Source organism: Pezoporus wallicus, unplaced genomic scaffold (genome assembly GCF_028554395.1).
Source record: "Pezoporus wallicus isolate ANWC-B61680 ecotype Strahan unplaced genomic scaffold, APGP_CSIRO_Pwel_v1 contig_8705, whole genome shotgun sequence".
NCBI classification, from domain to species: domain Eukaryota; kingdom Metazoa; phylum Chordata; class Aves; order Psittaciformes; family Psittacidae; genus Pezoporus; species Pezoporus wallicus.
Window position 1 is genome coordinate 1,322,972 of NW_026638439.1, and position 17,612 is coordinate 1,340,583.

General features: G+C 46.7%; 1 long non-coding RNA gene across 3 annotated transcripts in view; it reads right to left on the bottom strand.

Annotated features, from left to right (window-relative positions):
• Positions 1–754: 754 nt before the first annotated feature.
• LOC130599944 (uncharacterized) overlaps positions 755–17,612 on the bottom strand; it is a 32,401-nt gene continuing 15,543 nt past the window's right edge. The window contains exons 3-4 of one of the 3 annotated variants that reach the window (XR_008972331.1): positions 16,764–16,833; positions 755–1,159 (exon numbers count right to left, since the gene is read on the bottom strand). This is a non-coding gene — a long non-coding RNA (uncharacterized LOC130599944). Of the gene's footprint in view, positions 1,160–14,233; positions 15,564–16,173; positions 16,834–17,612 lie in introns of those variants that run through there. The other 2 variants (XR_008972330.1, XR_008972329.1) reach the window with 2 other exon arrangements.

Below are 17,612 nucleotides of genomic sequence, written 5' to 3' on the forward strand. Positions count from 1 at the left end.
TCACTTATTTTCTACAGCTTCCCAAAGTTCCAGCTAGCCCTTAACACATGCATGAACGCTGAACAGGATCCCAGAGCTCAGTAGTGAAAGCACAGTCACATTCAGGGTAGCCTTGACTTATCCTGCCTCAGGCTCTGGTCTCCACATCCCACTTCCAACCCAGCACACCCTACTTAACCTACTTAAGTACATCATGGTGTACTATGGACCAGGATGTGTTCATTTATTTAGATTCTTGAGATCAGCTTGGATGAGCCATGGGCTCATCCTGTGCTCTAGGAGCGTCCTGTGAGGCACAAGAGGACACCTCATTGAGTTTGTTATTCTATCAAACCTGATGGACCAACTTTTAAGCCTGAAAGCCTGGGTTGTTTTCCAACTGGACAAATCCCCCCTGTCCCAAAGATATGGGGTGGGGACATCCCCCTGCTTTTGGGCAGGCTACATCAGGAGCATTTGCTATGATCCTTCTGTATTTACCCAGTACTCACATCTGCAGTCCTTACCAAGGCAACTGCTCCCAAGTGAAGCCATCTCTCACCTGGGGACTGTGCAATCTGGGGACATCAAAGGGAAGATCTGTTCCAATATGGTCTCCCTTGTGCCATCCTGCAGATTTACTGGCTAAACCCGAGATACCAGCAGGAAACAGCAGGGACAACTCTTCTGCTCTGCTTCTGCATCGCTTACCAAGGGTAGCGAATAAATCCTCCGCCCCTTCCTGTATTTTCTGGTCAATAACGGGGGGGGTCAGAATAGAAAATAAATGAAGGGTCTGATTTTCCACAGCAGCAGCCAACAAGTATTTAATCCACAAGTGACTGAGCCGCAGAAACCTCCTGCTCTGAAAGGGTTTTCCATCTTTCAAATTTTTCTGTATCCCGGTAAAGCTCTTTCATTTCACACAGATTAAGAGTTAATTCAGGTCAAATAAGGATTAATTAGTCTGTGTAAACCAGCCCCAGACACTGATGCACTGGAGATCTATTTTAAATTAGTTGCTGTTACTGTAAGGCTGTATCTTCCGATGGCAAGACCTCTGGTGTATTATAAATTTGCAATCAGGTACCCCACGGGATGTGAGATGAGGGAAAATGTCAGTCTTAACAGTGTTTAAATCCCTCCTGCCGCTGAACTGCAGCCTCTTTCAAATTAGGTCCTGTTGGCAAAATCAGATAAAGAGATGGAAATAAATGATGTGAACAAAGGTCATCAAAGAGTATCATTTAAATTGTTATTGACTGTGGGCACAAAAAAAAGCACAGCATGAAAACATACTTAATAAGAGGAGATAATAGGACCACAGAGACAGGTTTCCTTGATTCAGAGGAAAAACATCAAGTAGTTTGTGTGTTTGCGGATGCTTTGCTACCTCACTTACAGGTAATGCGAGATTAATACAGAATATATTTCACAGACTAAGCCAGATTGCTTTGATATGCCATATGTACTAACATCAGAGATGATTTATTCAGACATTATTGCAGGAGAAGGGACCAAACTTGTTGCTGAAGTGATTTTCAGGATAATCAAAACATTGAAGTGTGAGAAAAACTTTCAAGCCACGATGATCTCCAAGTCATGGAGTGCTAAGAGATAATGAAAGAAATCCATATGACCTATATATGGCTCTTAAAGATTTGTCTAAAAGATTTAGGGAGCAAAGAAACCGCTTGGCCACATCTGTGTGAGCTGGCTTCACACACAGGTTGAAAAGGGGAATGGATTTAGACACTCTAGACCCAAGCATCTTGAGCTAAGGGATACAGATTTGGAGAGTATTGCCTTCTTTCAAGTCTCCTATGGGATTTAGGACTCTACATTCTGCCCCATAGGCAGTTCATGCCCATAGTAGAGCAGACACAGCAGCCGCACGACACAGGGTGTACGGTGGAGAGCTCATACATGGAGCTGGAAGATGATACCAGACAGCAGCGAACCAGCAGCACTCTCCTGCCAAAGCTGAATGCCTTGACCCGTACCAAACCAACACCTTTTTCCCCCTTCCCCCGTGTGTATTCCTAAATGACTTCCTAAGCTGCTTTTAAATCCTTTGGAGACAAACTAGGAAAGCATTGCTTCAGGTTTCCCATGTGCAGATTTAATGCCGTTTTGACAGAGCTTGTGGGACTTTCCCTACTTAACTGAAAGAAGCGTCCAGTAGCACAGGTAAGGGTGATAAAAGGGACTCTAGCGCCCAGGTGAGTGTGCTAACGAAGCATAGGTTATGACTGCTTATTTTCTGCAATTCCTCATTCTTGCTTTAAACCATCAGGAGAGCTCTGCTGTCCCAACAAGGAGCTACCAGCTCTTCCCAGGCCATGTGGTTAAGCAGGGGAAGGTTAGGTGTGCAGAGCATACAATGGAGACAGGATGGTCCAAGGTTTCCCACAGCTCATTGCTCACTTGGGAAGCCGTCACCAAAAACAGAGAGGCAGCAATTAAAAGATCCTTCAGCATAAAGTCCTGCTGGGAAGAATAGCTGACATACTAGTCTTGCTGTTAATGCATCACCGAAACCGCTCGGTGCTGTCCTGCTGGGGGTACAGCCCCTAGAAAAGACAGGAATAGTCATTCCAGCCAGGCATCTGTAATAATATTTCTCCAGACCTCTGTGCTCTTCCCCAGAGCAGACAAGGCATTCATTTCCACAGCTTGTCTGCGAATACGTGCATTTACCTTGGAAAGGGGCCCAACCCAGAAGAGAGACTGAGGGACTTCTGTGCTTTGGAGACCTAATCTGGGCACATGGAACTCCAGATCCACTCCAAATGCCTTTGCAGCATGGATGCACATTCAGTCCTGAGTGTGACCAAGGGAACTGGGGCCCATTTCTCCTGCTAAGAGAAGACTGTGGAAGAATCAGGATTTGAATAGTGCTTTTTTAAATGACACAAAAGCCAGAATGGCCATCATGAGACAGGCACACGTCTCCTCAAGTGGAGACAGCTTGATCCACCTCACCCCTATTGACACAGTGATATTTTTGCCCCCTTCATTATGCTTGACAGTGTTAATCTGAGGTTGCAGAGAGCTTGATCAGATGCACAGCACTCAAACTGCTGAGGAGCCAGGCTTGCAAGAAAGCTGTCATCTGAGCTCTGGAAGCCTTTGTCTTCCAGAGGATGTAGAAAGATGCTATTTCTTTTTGTTTTACCTACAAAGACAATGGGCAAAGCCTTTGGCTTTTCAAAGGCTAACGTGGATGATGACAAGAGTTGGTGACACAGGAACTTGTTATTCAGCAAGACTGCATGAAAACCTTTTTATCCTGAAAAATAATGAAGGCAGAGCATTGCTGCTCAATGCAGGATGAGACCCACCTGCCAGGCAGGAGCTGTGGATGCCTCTCCCTGAACAGACTGCAGCCAAGATGAGCGCACTGGATTGGAAAAGCTGTTTCCTGAGCTTTTTGTGGCTAAACACCAGATTTTGCTTTAGGAGAGGCAGGATCTTATTCTGCCTGTGGCCACACAGACAAGCCTTTTTTTCCTGCCCTGAGATGCTCCCCCAGAAGCACAGGTGGATTAAGCCAAGCATTTTATAGCCAGGTATGCTGAAGTAACCTAATGTCAGGAGGGACATAGATGCATGCATTGCTCAGGTATGAGCATGTGGTTTGGGGGCCACTTCTCATGCAGCAAGTCCTACCATCAAACAGAGCTCTCCAGAGAGAAGCACTGGGGACCACAGCCATGTCCCATCTGAATTTAACCCACAGCAACCCCAAGCCAGCCCCTCATTCTCAAAATGAGGTGTTCCCTTTTCTGTCTGCATAGATTTTAATCTCTTCCATGTGGGTCTCCCTCCTAAACATGCATACAGCTCTTGGCACAGCAGGCTGCCATGCAAGTGAGGACCTCCAGGCAACAGCATAACAAACAGCAGTAAAGACACCACCTGAAGTCTGAAAAAGGGCTGGCTTGAAAGAGAGGTTCAAAAGGAAATGTGAAGTTGTTTTCTTGCCCTTCAGGGCCGTGTCTACATGAGCCAATTTAATTCCTATTACTACAAGTATTAGTGCAGACAAAGCTCAGGTATCTCCATGGAGCCAAGTTTCATCCTTGAACTGGCATTTCTTTTTCCATCCTTTAGCTCTAATGACCAAATCAGGCACTTACTGCAGAGGATACATCTTCCAGGATAACCCCAGTCTCCTGGGGGTTTTAAAGCCCAAATTCCTACCAAAATAAACTGTCTGTGGGTCCCCATATAGCAAGGCATCAGGAAATGTTGACTCACCCTTGCACCGGCACTATGCCAATAATGCTGCGGGTGGTAGAGCTGGGGAGGGGACAGACTTCCAGATGTGGGTCTGAGCACTGCAAGAGGGAAATGAATGTCACATCACACACGGTAAAGGGCAGAGGACTTTAAGCTGGTCTCATAGCTGTGATCCCAGCAGTAACTATAAGAAAAGGGACCAAGCCACCCGCAGAACAGCTCTGCTGGGGACACTTGGATGTGACTTGGTCACATCAAAGCAAGAAGCACTCATGTGGCCATCTGCACCAGCAGATAAGGTCTGCGATCTGCATGGGGTGAGGGAGACGAGGCCATGGCTCTCCAGGCTTTTTCCCAGACTGCAGATCATAGGTCCTGCTGTAGACAGGTCAAATACCTTCTGTGCACAGAGGGCCGTCACAGATTAGAGAGATCAACACTTCTGAAGCATGGGGCAAACAGCTTAAAGTACTGACTGGGGGCTACTTAAGAGTCAGCAGGAAGCATTTGGCTCAGGGTCTGGATTCAGTTTAACCTGAGCCACAACTGTCCCCATCACTCACTTCCCAGCAGCTCCCCTGGAAGCCCATTGGAACAACTTGGGATTAGCCAAGTCCTCTCCACAGAGGGATACCTGCTGTATCAAGAGGCTCAGCAGCTCTGAGGTGTCAGCTACAAACTGGCTGCTTGCTGCTACACAGAAATCGGCCTCCTGGAGCCTCATAGGTCACCTCCAGGCTTTAAAAAATGTTTTTAACATCTCGCATCATGTCCTTCACATGAGGCATTAAACCAGGCTTCCCAGAGGGCATCCAAGGAAGTTTAAGGCTGCCCAGCACTTCTTCAAAGGCAAAAAGGGATGCAGCAGCACTGGAGCTGAGTCAGGGGCACCACCTCACTCTCTCCATCCCCAACAAACTGGGCATGAACCGTTGCGGAGCACCATGGGAGGCACAACTCCCTCCTTTGTCCCTGAGCACGTCGGACTCACGGCACATCCTCAGAAGACACGGTCCTCATCTCACTCACAGGTTGTTTTGTCTTCCGTAGCATTGCACAGGGACATTTGAGCAACACAAGTCTCCCTTAGCTGAACACTACTGTGCCAGGATAAAGGCTATCTGAATAAGCCAGGTATTTCCACTGCAGGAGATGCGATTTCATTCCTGAGGAAACACGCTGAATCTGTGAGCAATGGGTATTATTCAAGCACTCAAAACCGACCCCCCCCAAAGCAAAAGGAAAACTGTAGGTGCCATTCATTCAGCAGGCATTAGTACCTGCCCCTCCTCCACTGCCTGGCTGCATGGAGCCAGAGCAAATAACAGCAATAACACAATGCTGTAAGCCCTGGAAGAAAGCAGACATCTGTTGCCCATCAGATATGACACCTTGGTGACCAGGCAGCTCAGTAAGTATGAAAGTGATTACTTATACCTTGACAGCATGGCCATAGCACATAAATGGGAAGCTTTGTACAGCAGACATGCAAGGAAAGACCTACGAACAGCAGGACAAGTCACCATTTCAGCTGTGAGAATATGTCCAGGTTGCTCCTGTTGTTGCTGTGAGACACTCATTGCAAAACAGCTGTGGGTTGATGAAGAGCATATGGACCATCTTGGGTAGCCTTGATTTCACCTGGGTGCCATTAATCAGCATCTGTTGCAGTGCTGGGGGCATCCCAACCTCCCACCCCTGACAGGAACTGCACACAACATCACTGGAGATGGTTGTAGCTTCAGCATCAAATCACTAATGCCAAGACAAACATTACGTTGGCTTGCCCAACTACCTACTCATTTGACCCATCTTCAAGAGCATAGTTAACCCTTTCCTTCCCCCATTCACCTCTTATTTCCAGTCTTTGGGCACTATAAATACTTTTGGATCACAGGTCGACTGAAATAAACACTTGCTGGAAACTGAAAGTCTTCCAAAAAAAAAAAAAAAACAAACCCTGGACTAAAAGCCTGATCCAGCAACATCTACATTCTTCTGCAAAAACCCTGGACTACCTTAAACAAAGGCTCAAATCCCTCTGAAATCAGGCTGGAATGATGCACAAGTAAGACAAGTTTCACATCTCATTTGTCTTCTCCCAGTCTCCTTTCAGGAGGAGACAGATGTAAAACAACCCCTGCAATTCCAGCCAAGCCCTTGCTCTTTTGCAGGCCCAGCAGCAGGGATTTAGACCGTCCGTGCCCTCCAGAAAGGGAGCCTTTGACCATCACCTTCTGGCAGATGGCATCACTCTCACAACCAATTCTGCCCTTGCTGAGGCTGGACCACAAAGGCAGGGTGTAGAGGGAAATCTCCAGTCCCAGATCCCTTTTCTTGGTGTCAGCTCAGAGCCAACAAATGAAATGCAGAGGACACAAGGAGATGTGTACTACAGAGATACACATGTGGAAATCCAGCTTGTGGTCCAGCAAAGCCTGAATTATGGGTTGCTGACATGACCCCTGGATCACACAATATTGATGCTCAAGCATTTATAAAGAATTGAGATAACAGAAGCTTTTCCTCACTCTTTTATAGCTAAGTTCCTCAACCTCCAGGTTCTGTCTTCATCCTACATTCTTATCATCCTACCCCAATCCGTGCAAATCTTTACCTGTATTTCTCCAGGTCCTTCTCCAACTAATTGCCTATAAAGATTCAAATCATGAACTGCAACTTAAAGCTCTTCACAGGCATTAGGGGAGCATTAAATGGGAAATTCTAAAACTAAATTATATAGCTTCCCACTGCAAATGTTTTTTTTTAAAGATATATCTGCTTTTAATCAAAAGGGAAAACAGAAAAGCCCTGCAGCTGACTACGAGTTCCTTCCTACCTACCACATACACAGACTCTGCCCATCTCCTCACTGGGAATAGAGCAACAGAACAGGAACTGGTGCCTTTACACCAATGGGCTCCAGCAGAGGATCTGGCCCTGCTGATGCCTGCACAAGCTCGAAAAGTCTCTGCAGAAGATCCCCCTTCTCTCCCCTTGCAGGCAGCTCAGGTTCCTGTCGAGCATCTCGCACCTCTCTGCCAGGAACATGTGATTTATTTGGCAGCTGGGCTTTCCCTCCCGGGGAGCTTCCTAATAGATCTGTGAAAGCAAAGGTTACGTGGAGGCAGCTCCAAGGATGAAGTCATTGGCTTTGCTCTGAGACCAAGAGATTTTAGCCAAGCCTGATGGTTTCAATAAAGCAAAGCTCGTGAGCTTGCCGTTTGCCCAAACGGGATGAGCTTTCCTGCTGCAGCGCCAGGTGAGGATTTGGATGGAAGACAGCAGCCCCTGCACAGCCTGACAGGGTGACAATGAACTGCCATGTAGTGACAAGCGAGGCACTTTCCCTAAGCCGCCTGCAATTGTGTGTCAGGTCTTGATTACTCTGGGGATTTAAGATGCCAAAGCAGCACTAAACCTTCCTGCAGGCAGCTCAGTCCCTCTCCTGCCCAAACCCTGGCACTCAGCATCACCAGCAGCAGCCCCGCTCACCTGCACTAGAGGCTAGCACAAGGGTGGCACAACATCAAGTGGGCCATGGAGTTACCCCTCTCTCTGCATCCATCTCACCAGCACTCAGCTGCAGCACTCATGCTTTGAACATGTGGCCTTAGAGAAAAACGCACTCCAGAATAGTCACTATCAGTCAAGCTTACTGATTGCCTGTCATTACAGTGGTTCATAGACAGAGACTGATAAGAGATGAATATAATCACACAAGAGTTATGCTAAAGAAAAAAGCATATAGAATACACTCCCATTTAACAGATATATGTGTAGATGAGAACAGCAGCGTACATAAAGTAATGCAGTATGTTGTCTTTTTGACCTTCTCACCAACTCGCTGCCTGCTAATCCATCTCCCAAATCCCAATCCTTCAAACCATCTCCAGCAGAACCTACTGGAGCATAGGGCAAAAAAATCCCAACGTACAACGTTCCTCAGAATGTCTCAGAAAAAGACACAACCATAGCCAGAACTACACTGGCTTGAGGGTTCTCAAAGGCAATTTTCAAGCCAGGTCTTTTTTCATCTTCATTGAGCATTTGCTTTTAATTTTGGAAGGTTCTGAGCAAGCACACTTCACAGTTCCTGTATATAATCACATGCTGATCGAGTAACTCAGGCCAGAGCCACAGCCCAGTGAAGTTTGTGTGACTATTTCCAGCAAGCTCAAGCAGAGATCAGAATCACAGACCTGATTAAATAGTTAAAACCCCAATCTCATAAATGTTTTTGTGAATGGAAGTGGCTGCCTGTGACTCATGAGCACTGGGAAAACCACAGGGCATTTGGGAAAAGCTTGCAATTCCCAAAAGCTGCATGCAAGGCGGCACAAATCAGGGTTCCCCCCAAATCTTACAGCCTGTTACCCATTGTGTCCTAACTTAAAGGAACACGGAAGTGAGAGTGATACTGTAGGACTCCAGTGACCAGCCACAGACTGGGTAAAACTGAATTGCAACCACCAAACACTCACAGAGGACTTGTCACACCCCTCCCAGCAACAGCAGCTTCCCAGCCAGTGCCTGAAGAATAGTGACAACTCAACCCCCTGAGTCAGAAGCGGTTCCTGAACAACCCAGAGGCAGAAACTGCACAGGAGCTCATTCCACCAGCTGCACCAATACCCAGACCCCTAAAGGTCCATAATTTGCTGCTGCATTTATAAACCTCAGGGTCACCCATGTCAGGGCACAAGGATGCCCTTCACACCTTCCAATTTCTCTCACACAGTTTCCACAGAAGTAACAAATGCCCCAGTCTTCACCAGTTTGGAAGGTGGGAAAACCTTTAATGTGATGTATGCATGCAGGGGAAGGGGCATGAGTATCTACAGGATATAGGATTGGCTCCCAGCCAGTCAAAAACCAGAAGAAAATCAGTATTTATGAGAGCCATGATTTAATTTCAACCCAAAAGCTGCAGAACAAAGGATCCTTTCAAAGGGAAGGCACCAAGCCTGAAAAAGGCCAGATCAGAATTTCTCCACCAGAGACACCTAAGTTTTGATCATATTCAGTACAACCGGTCCTTTAGATGACCCCATAACATGGATTGTAGGTCTGTGCTGTCTGAGCCTCCAAGAGGCTCTCCAAGCTATCTCAGCTGTGCTTCAGCACTCAGTTATGGAGCCTGAAGTATACTGCAGCTTCTGACAATGATCTTTAGAAGACACATGAGTATTTGTTCTACAACTCTCTCATTCCTGAGGGTACTTACTGAGCTCTAAGAGGCACCATAAGAAGCACTCAGTAACAAACCTGAAAACCAGCACTGCATTATGCCTGTAAAGCATGCCTCAGTTTCCCTGCCTGCAACAGCAATGCTGCAACACAGACAACAAATACCTGCAATAATTACTGTGCCTGGAGCGATGTTTTTCACCCGCTACACTCAAAGACAGACCATAACCATCAAATCCAGTTCATTCATCAGGAAACAATCCCGTATTTCATATACAAAAACAGGTTTCTAGAAGCTCCTCATAACCCAAGCAGGTCACTGCTCCCCTGCAAGGACACACCACATCACAGAGTGGAGGGTCACCTCCTAAGGTAGCTAACACCTGGAAGCCCTTCATAAAATGCCCTGTAGAAGCACAAGCTGCAGAGAAGCCTGTGTTCCCTGGGTGTGCTACAACAGCAAGAAACAAGTTTAGGGAAGCACAAAGAGACAGAAACCTGCTCAGGCGTTACCTTGGCTTGCGTGTGCTGTCCTAAGAGAGGACATCCATCTTCCGCAGGTTCCCCACCATGCAGCTCTAGAGATGGTGCGGCTCTACTCCCAGCTCCAGTAGCTCTGAGCCTCTCATGAAAGCAGGCCAAACTGCTACAGCCCCTATTTAAGCAGTCTGCCCCACATCCAGCTGTGCTGCTTTGTGTGTGATTACAACACAGCTGGCTCCAGGCATTGCTAATGCTGCTCCATGGGAATCTTTGCTTTGAGGCTCACCAGTAAACCAGAGAGAGTTAAAAAGGGGGAATGAGAGGCTGGAATTTTAAGTTAGATCGAGTTGAACAAGTGTCAGACAAGCTTAGGGACAAGGTGGATTAACCCCTGCCCGGCCCCGCAGCAATTCCCACTGGGCTTCACAGGGCAGCTGGCTGCAGTGACTTGCCTTGGGTTACACAGGCAGGCAGAACCTTTAATAAATGTATTAATACGGATTTAGTCTCAATTAAATCAAACCAAGCTATTTCAAAGAGGAATAAGGGCCTGGTTTCCTGCAAATGGAACTAATTGGTTTAAATCTCACACCCTCAGTCTAGCAGGTGCAGGAGCATCTAGAAAATGCCAGTTTCCATCAGAAAGGTGAGATCTTTTCTTTCCCACCTGGTTGGTAGAGCTGGGGGAAGTAGACAAGTGTCTGGGGACAAAAGCTGTTCTGTTGTGCCCCAAATCTGAACCAGCAGCAGTTTCCATATTCTATGCTCTTGGGACTTGCTGGCAACACTAACAAGGGTTGCACAGAAATTATGGGGAGTAATAAATAGTTCGCATGCCACGTGCCTCAGAAAGTGGACAGAGTTTCATTTGGAGTGAGATGTTTCTTCGGACAAATGGAATTATCAATGGAATTATCGATACAATACATGATTCCTTGGGTTTTAAAATATTCTCCCCAAACTTCTGGAAAAGAATGGAATAGAAAACGTTTCTGTCATGTCAGTAATTCTGGTTTTCCAGAGCACTTGAGTCTGTTCTCTCGTAAAACCTAATGACTGTTTGCTTGGTTTAATTTAACAATGAAGACTTTCAGCTTTGGGCTGGAGACACTAAACCTTGACGAGCGCTTACCCACCATGGGTTGGATGAGTTCTAAACAAAACCTGAAGCAGCAAACTCAGCTTTGATCCTTTTGACCTCTGCTCTTGATCCCTTCCTACCTCAGGGTTTTGTAGCAGGAGCTTTTTAGCTCCTGAGAGGTGCAAATACTCCTCTTAGGTGGTATTTCAGTACCGTTGGTTATCATATTTGCTTTGAAATACCTGTAATGAGTGGCTGTTCATCTCCCAAGCCCAACGCTCCCTGGTGCTCACACAGACCTCTTTGAAGTGTTGCTTTTGCCACATTCTGCTTCCTTTTCTTTAAACTGTGTAAAGCCCCCAGGAACAGAGCAAAGATCCATTATTTATCTATGAGGGAATCCAGGCTTTCATAGAAAATACTGTATGAGGCTGAAAAAAACCCCATCTTCCGAGTTATCCTGGTCTATAAAATAAAATGATCTGTAAACTTTAGACTCAATACCTAAACAGGGTTTGGGTGAATTGAACCCTTTCTGTCCAGTGGGTTTTGTGGCCGTTGTAAGAACCTGCAGGAGAGCTTGTCCACACCATCCCATTCGTGACTGCTGGGGTTAGGTTTGGTTCTTAATTACATGGCACTAATCAGTCTTTGGAGAGTGGCCTGGTACAGGCAGTGGGGATGGTGGTGCAGGGAGATGCTGAGATCTCAGAACCAGCAGGGCTCAGGGGAGGGTGGAACATCAGCATCTGGGGCAGGACGAGGGCTCAAGTTGGGACTGGGGGACCAAACCTTTCTGGCCTCCTGTCTCCATCAGCACCCTGATGGAGAAAAGAAGGCTCTGGGAAGACCTTAGAGCAGTTCCAGTGCCTAAAGAGTCTACAAGAAACCTGGAGAGGGGCTTTGGACAAGGGCCTGTAGGGACAGGCCAAGGGGGAATGGCTTTAACCTGCCAGAGGGGAGACTGAGATGAGCTCTCAGGCAGAAGTTCTTCCCTGTGAAGGTGCTGAGGCGCTGGCACAGGGTGCCCAGAGAAGCTGTGGCTGCCCCATCCCTGGCAGTGTTCAAGGCCAGGTTGGACACAGGGGCTTGGAGCAAGCTGCTCTAGTGGAAGGTGTCCCTGCCAGAGGCAGGGGTTGGAACTGGGTGAACTTTAAGGACCCTTCCAGCACAAACCAGGCTGGGATTCTATGATCCCGAGAACAAGCCTGGAGCTTTTCTCCCCGTGCACATCACTTGATCACAGAAAAACATTCATTGCCATATTATGACTGACTACGTTGAAACCAGAGTTTCAGCAATGTTTGAGCTATAACTTACCCACTATAACCTCCAGCTGCCTCCTTGATTTTTACTAGTGCCTCACTTAAATCTGTGGGATGGGTGTAAAAAAGAGCTACCCATTTTCACAGCATCGGCTGCCCAGTGTACACTGACACCGCTCTACTGATTCTAGCAGGGCTCCACTTGTTTGCATCAGCTGAGGAGCTGACCTCGGGTAGCAGGCAACAGCCTGCATTTACCAGGTGAGTGCATCTCGTTTTGGCAAGCAACCGCCACACACCAGTTAACAGCCTTTTCTATGCATAGCCTGGTGCTGACTGCAATCATCAGAGGAGATAATGTCATACATTAGGGCCTGAACCTCACTGTGACACCTTTATGCAGTTAAAAAGCCTGTTCTATATATACAACCAGATAAAAAATGCATATTGTAAAGCAATGAGGGGGGCTAATCTCATTACAACCTCTTCAAAATGCAGTGTGAGAGCAATAAAAAGGAGAGACAATAATTCTGTGGATGCTGATTTCTATGCAGTGAAAGGGCACTATCAGAGAAGCACATTATGGGCAGGACATCAGCTGAACTGCTCTCACATCCTCCCTGTTTGGCTCTGCAATTTCCTTCTCTATGACACTGATTCCAGAGGACACCGTGGGACAGATACAGGGTCTGTATCTGGTACAGGGTGGCAAAATGTTTGTGATGGAGTAGCTGTGTACACTAACACATTCACTTGATGTTATGGAGTGCAGCAGAGCAGATAAAACCATTAGATACTTAAAAATTAGTTAGTGCTAGGATGCAATGGTTTGGGCATTTGTAATGCTGCTTTAAATTGGATCAATATTTTCCAGTTCAGTTTACTGGAGGCTTTTAACCCTGCTATTGCACTGGAGCTCCACGCTCTGAGCAGCAGGTATGGAGCAGACGCAGGAAGGATTTCTGCTGGGATATGACCAGTTGTGCTTCAGGAAGTGCGTCAGCTCCTGCAGACTCGCTAGGCACCATCTCTTTTGTTCAAGAGAGCTTAATTGTCATCCAGGACATCTGGGACAACCTCTCAGGGGCTTGTGTTGACAGAACATTAACTGACACACAAAAGCTCTGGGATCTCATGACATGATCCATCACTGAGTAAAGACAAGTTACCTGTATCACATAGGATGAATTCATCGAGGAGCCAAATCATTAGCATAGAAAGGTCATCTACTTGTCTGTCATTATCACGTGAGGCAGATAGTCTATAATGTGTGCAGGAGCTCCCCATGGAGCAGCAATCAGCCCCTCACTACACTATTTCATTGTCCTTTTTAATGCTGGTGAAGAGCTTTCTCATTGAAATCTGCAGCTCTAAACACCTGAAAGGAAATCTTGGCTTCTTCTGTCTTCTGTATAGGAGCATGAATACCCTGGGATAAAACATGTTCCTCGCATGAGTATTACTGATCTCAACTAGACACAGTCAAACCCAAGGGTTTGAAACGTACTCTACATTGCTTGTGGTGGAGTAAGATTTCCATTTTAAATAGAAGCCTGCAACTGAAACAAAAACTCACTGTATTTTCCTCCCTGGTTACACCAAGAGCCATGACATGTAGTTCAACCATGTAGACGTCTACCAACAAATGCCAGTACTCTGATTCCTCTGGCTGTATCTCCCAGAAGGTCAGGTAAACCTTGCCAAGCAAGCACAAGCTGGACTATTCTTTTCACCTCATCAGCCCACTGCTGAGTCTGCAAATAGCATCAAGGAAATACCCCAGAAGGATCATGGTTTTGAACTGGACAAAAAATCAATCATTTTGCTCCATTAATGGTGAGTGCATGGTTTATGTCATTCCATTGTGAGCTTGGATATAATCCCATTGGGTGCTTGAAAAATACAAAACCAGCCCAGCTATCAATGGTATTTTATTGTGACTTGTTTTTTTCAGGTTTTCTACTCTTTTCCATAGTGCCTGAATTCCAGCGCTGCTCGAAACACGAGCTGCTGTCACCTCCTTCACCATGTGCTTCTCTCTAGGGTGGTCCCTGGTTTGTGGTCCAGAACACCTCTGTCCATTGAGTCACTCTGTATATTGAGTCTGTAGCTGCCTCTTTACAGCTGAGAGCAGAAAATCAGTGGTAAACTGTATGTGGACAAGTAAGTCCTGAGTATGTCCTTGAAACGCTGTCTTGGGTAGTGCTGCTACTCCCTGCACACCACTTCACTGCGCATGGGCTGCTTGGGCTTTCATGCATCACTCACGCGAACGATGGAGCGATCACACGATAATAAAGTTGCATTCTTCAGCTGGTCTGAGGGTCAGGTTGAAAACTTGACCCTAAACATCAGTGATGCATGTCTATAGTGGCAGTATTTCACAGACCTTGGAGGCTTTATAGTGCTTCCTCTCAGAGGTAAACCATCCTGCCTGCCTTTGTGATAACCTTGCCAGCAAACAGATCTATAGCACCTCATATTATTTCATTTCAGAGGTTCCCATTCACAAAAGAGGCACTGAAAATCCATAACAATTGAAATATAGCAGGATTTGAACCAAGGTCACACTAGCTTGAGAGATGACCTGCCGTGTTCAACATTAACCTCACCCAATGCATGTGCTGCTTGGTTTACAAGTGATGCTCTGAGCCCCTGATCTTCAGAGTAACACAAAGACAAATGCTTGCAGGAAAGGGTGGAAGGGGGGATATGAAGGGCTGAAGGAAGCTGTATGATCATTTCATGTATCCTTATGCATAAAACAGGACAGCAAACATCACTCTGAAACTCCTCTGGTGAGACCATAGGTATTTCTCCGAACTCAGTTTACTTCTGAGAAGAGTCAGGACAAAATCCAGGAGAAACCCCATTCTATTGACCTCAATAAGGCCAAATTTCCAAGGTGCTTTGGGTTAGAACCAAGAAAAATCTATGTTATTCTGTGTTACAAGCGTGACTGCATCCCTGCCGCCTGCCCAGTTGGTTGTGTGAGCTCCATTAATATGCTATTGGTGTTGTATGCACAGAAAAGGTGACCTATTGCTTTACCTGTTAATAGATCTTTTACCCAGGAATGTTTCTATAACCCAGCTAAAATGGTACCCAGGTTTCTCTGTCCAGACTTGCACCAGTTGACCTCGGAGTGTTACTTTTCAAAGGGGTTTGCAAATGTATTGCAGAACAGCTCCATGTTGGACTTGCACCAGTTCTGTCCTAACTGACATCGACTCAAATACATACTCTGATGCTGGGGGAGGCTGCAGACCAGGCTGGCTCTGTGCAGGGAGACTCGTTCCAGTTTTGCTGTGGTCAAGTTGCTGGTTAAAAGACAGAGGGGTTTGTAAGATGCACAAAGGCAGCACAGAGGGATGCGGGAGGGACTGTGAGGCATCGGCTGGAGATACCCGTGTTTAAGGGGAATGAGGGCGATTGCGTTCCATGGTGTATTAGATGGCTTCAAAGGACAAAGCTAACACTGCTTGCAAGTGTTTTAGAATGCAAGGTCATCAAAATGGAAATGTTCTGCAGGAATGTGTCCACTTTGACAAGGGGAAGTCTGAAATTAAAACCTTGGTGGCAGCAAACCCTTCCAGCCTGACATCACTGCACCAGAGCACTCGGAGTCCAAATTATCTGTTGGCTTCACAACCAGAGCATGTTATTTTTACCATTGAAGGCAATGTGCAGCCCTTCAGACCCCTTATAACAGCAGCTCTGACAGACATCATCCCCTTTCTAATGCACTCTGGCAGCAAAATTTAGAAATATTCTACCCAGAGCCTAAGTCTGTGTTAATATTTTGAATTTCAAATCTTTGGATGCAATTCTTAATTCCAGCAGTGTCTGGTCAATCCAGTGCCCCGAAAACCACACTGACCATCCAGATGGGTGCTGCTGGTGCTGGGCTTTAACTTGAAACCACGGTCAATGCAAGTGCTTGCAGGGTACCAGTGTGTGAGCAGGGGCTGATGCTGATGGCCCTGTGACACCACCAGCACGGTACCTGCATCACCTCGAGTACCACGTCTTGAGCAGGGCTCACAAATACTAGCAAATGCACCAGTGTGCTGGCTTGCATCTTTCCCATTCCTTCTATAGTAACAAAAGGTTGGAGGGGAAAGAAGCCCAAGTAATGGATTTTTTTTCTGCTTCATTTTTCTCCCACCTTCCCTGCCCCCTGTAATCTGATTTTTTACACCTCATTTATGTGTTTTTATTCAGCTCGTCTTTGTGTTTTCTTCTCTTTTTTTTCTCACACCTTTGGATCAGCTCTCTCCCCATGTCTAGCACCTGTGATTATATCCTTCAGCTTCACAATGCAGACTTGCAGAGCAGCGTTTAATAACAGGGAGGATTTGACTGACTGGAGCTTTGATAATGGTGGTGGGAAAGGCACAATCAACACTGCCTTTTCAACAGTATACTTTGCACAGAAAGCATTCGACAGTGTCACAATCTGATAAAAAAAATTCCCAGATTCCACCCATAATTATACCTTCTCTCCTTTACCTATCCACCTTCTTTTCAAAACGAAGCTATTGTGGGTGACACCAGTCTCCAGGGAGGAGGGGGCGGCGGGACACAAACCTGCAGAGACACACAGAGTAAGTTCAGTTCTCCATGAGGCTGCCTTGGCCTCTCTGCTTGCTCACACTCCCGAGTGTCTTTGCTCTTTGTGCTCAGCCATGGGCAGGCTCCTCTGTCTGTGACCAGGGGAGGGTTGAGGGTGGAAAAACATCACCCGACCGGTGGCACTGGTGTAAGCCATTGGGAAAGGAAAGCCTGGAGGGCTTCCACGAAGCCAGAAACTCAGGAGAACTTAAGAGGTTGAATGGTGGTCAATCAGCAGCTCCACTCAGTCCCGGCTGCGAGGAGAAGGGACTGTGGGTGTCCAGCTCTTGCTACAAAGAAGGTGTGTGTGTGAACCCTGCTGCCTTCAGGACTCTGAAAATGCACCCCAACCCTTTCCAAAATGCAGATGGCCATGAGAGCTGAAAGCCATGGCACTAAAGCAGTGCACGGTGCTTCCCAGCTCTGGCTGGCCTTTAGGTTAGTCCTATACCTCCACATAGGTTTAAACTCTCCAAAACAGTTTATAAACATGGGATGGACTGCCCAAAGCTCTCCAGAGGTGTCCGTGCCCACCCCTGGCAGCAAGACATCAAAGCACATTCAATGCCCTCAACATCACCAAGACCTCAAGGCATCCACCTGCTTTTGGAAACACATGCAGGTAAAAAGGAGGGGACAGGGGGGTGACGCCAACCCTCACTCCTCCAGTACAGTGCAACAACAGAAGCTGAGACCCACACAACTTGGTCTTCTGATTTCAGTTTGGGGTGCTGGTGTGGACAGCGAGAGATCAA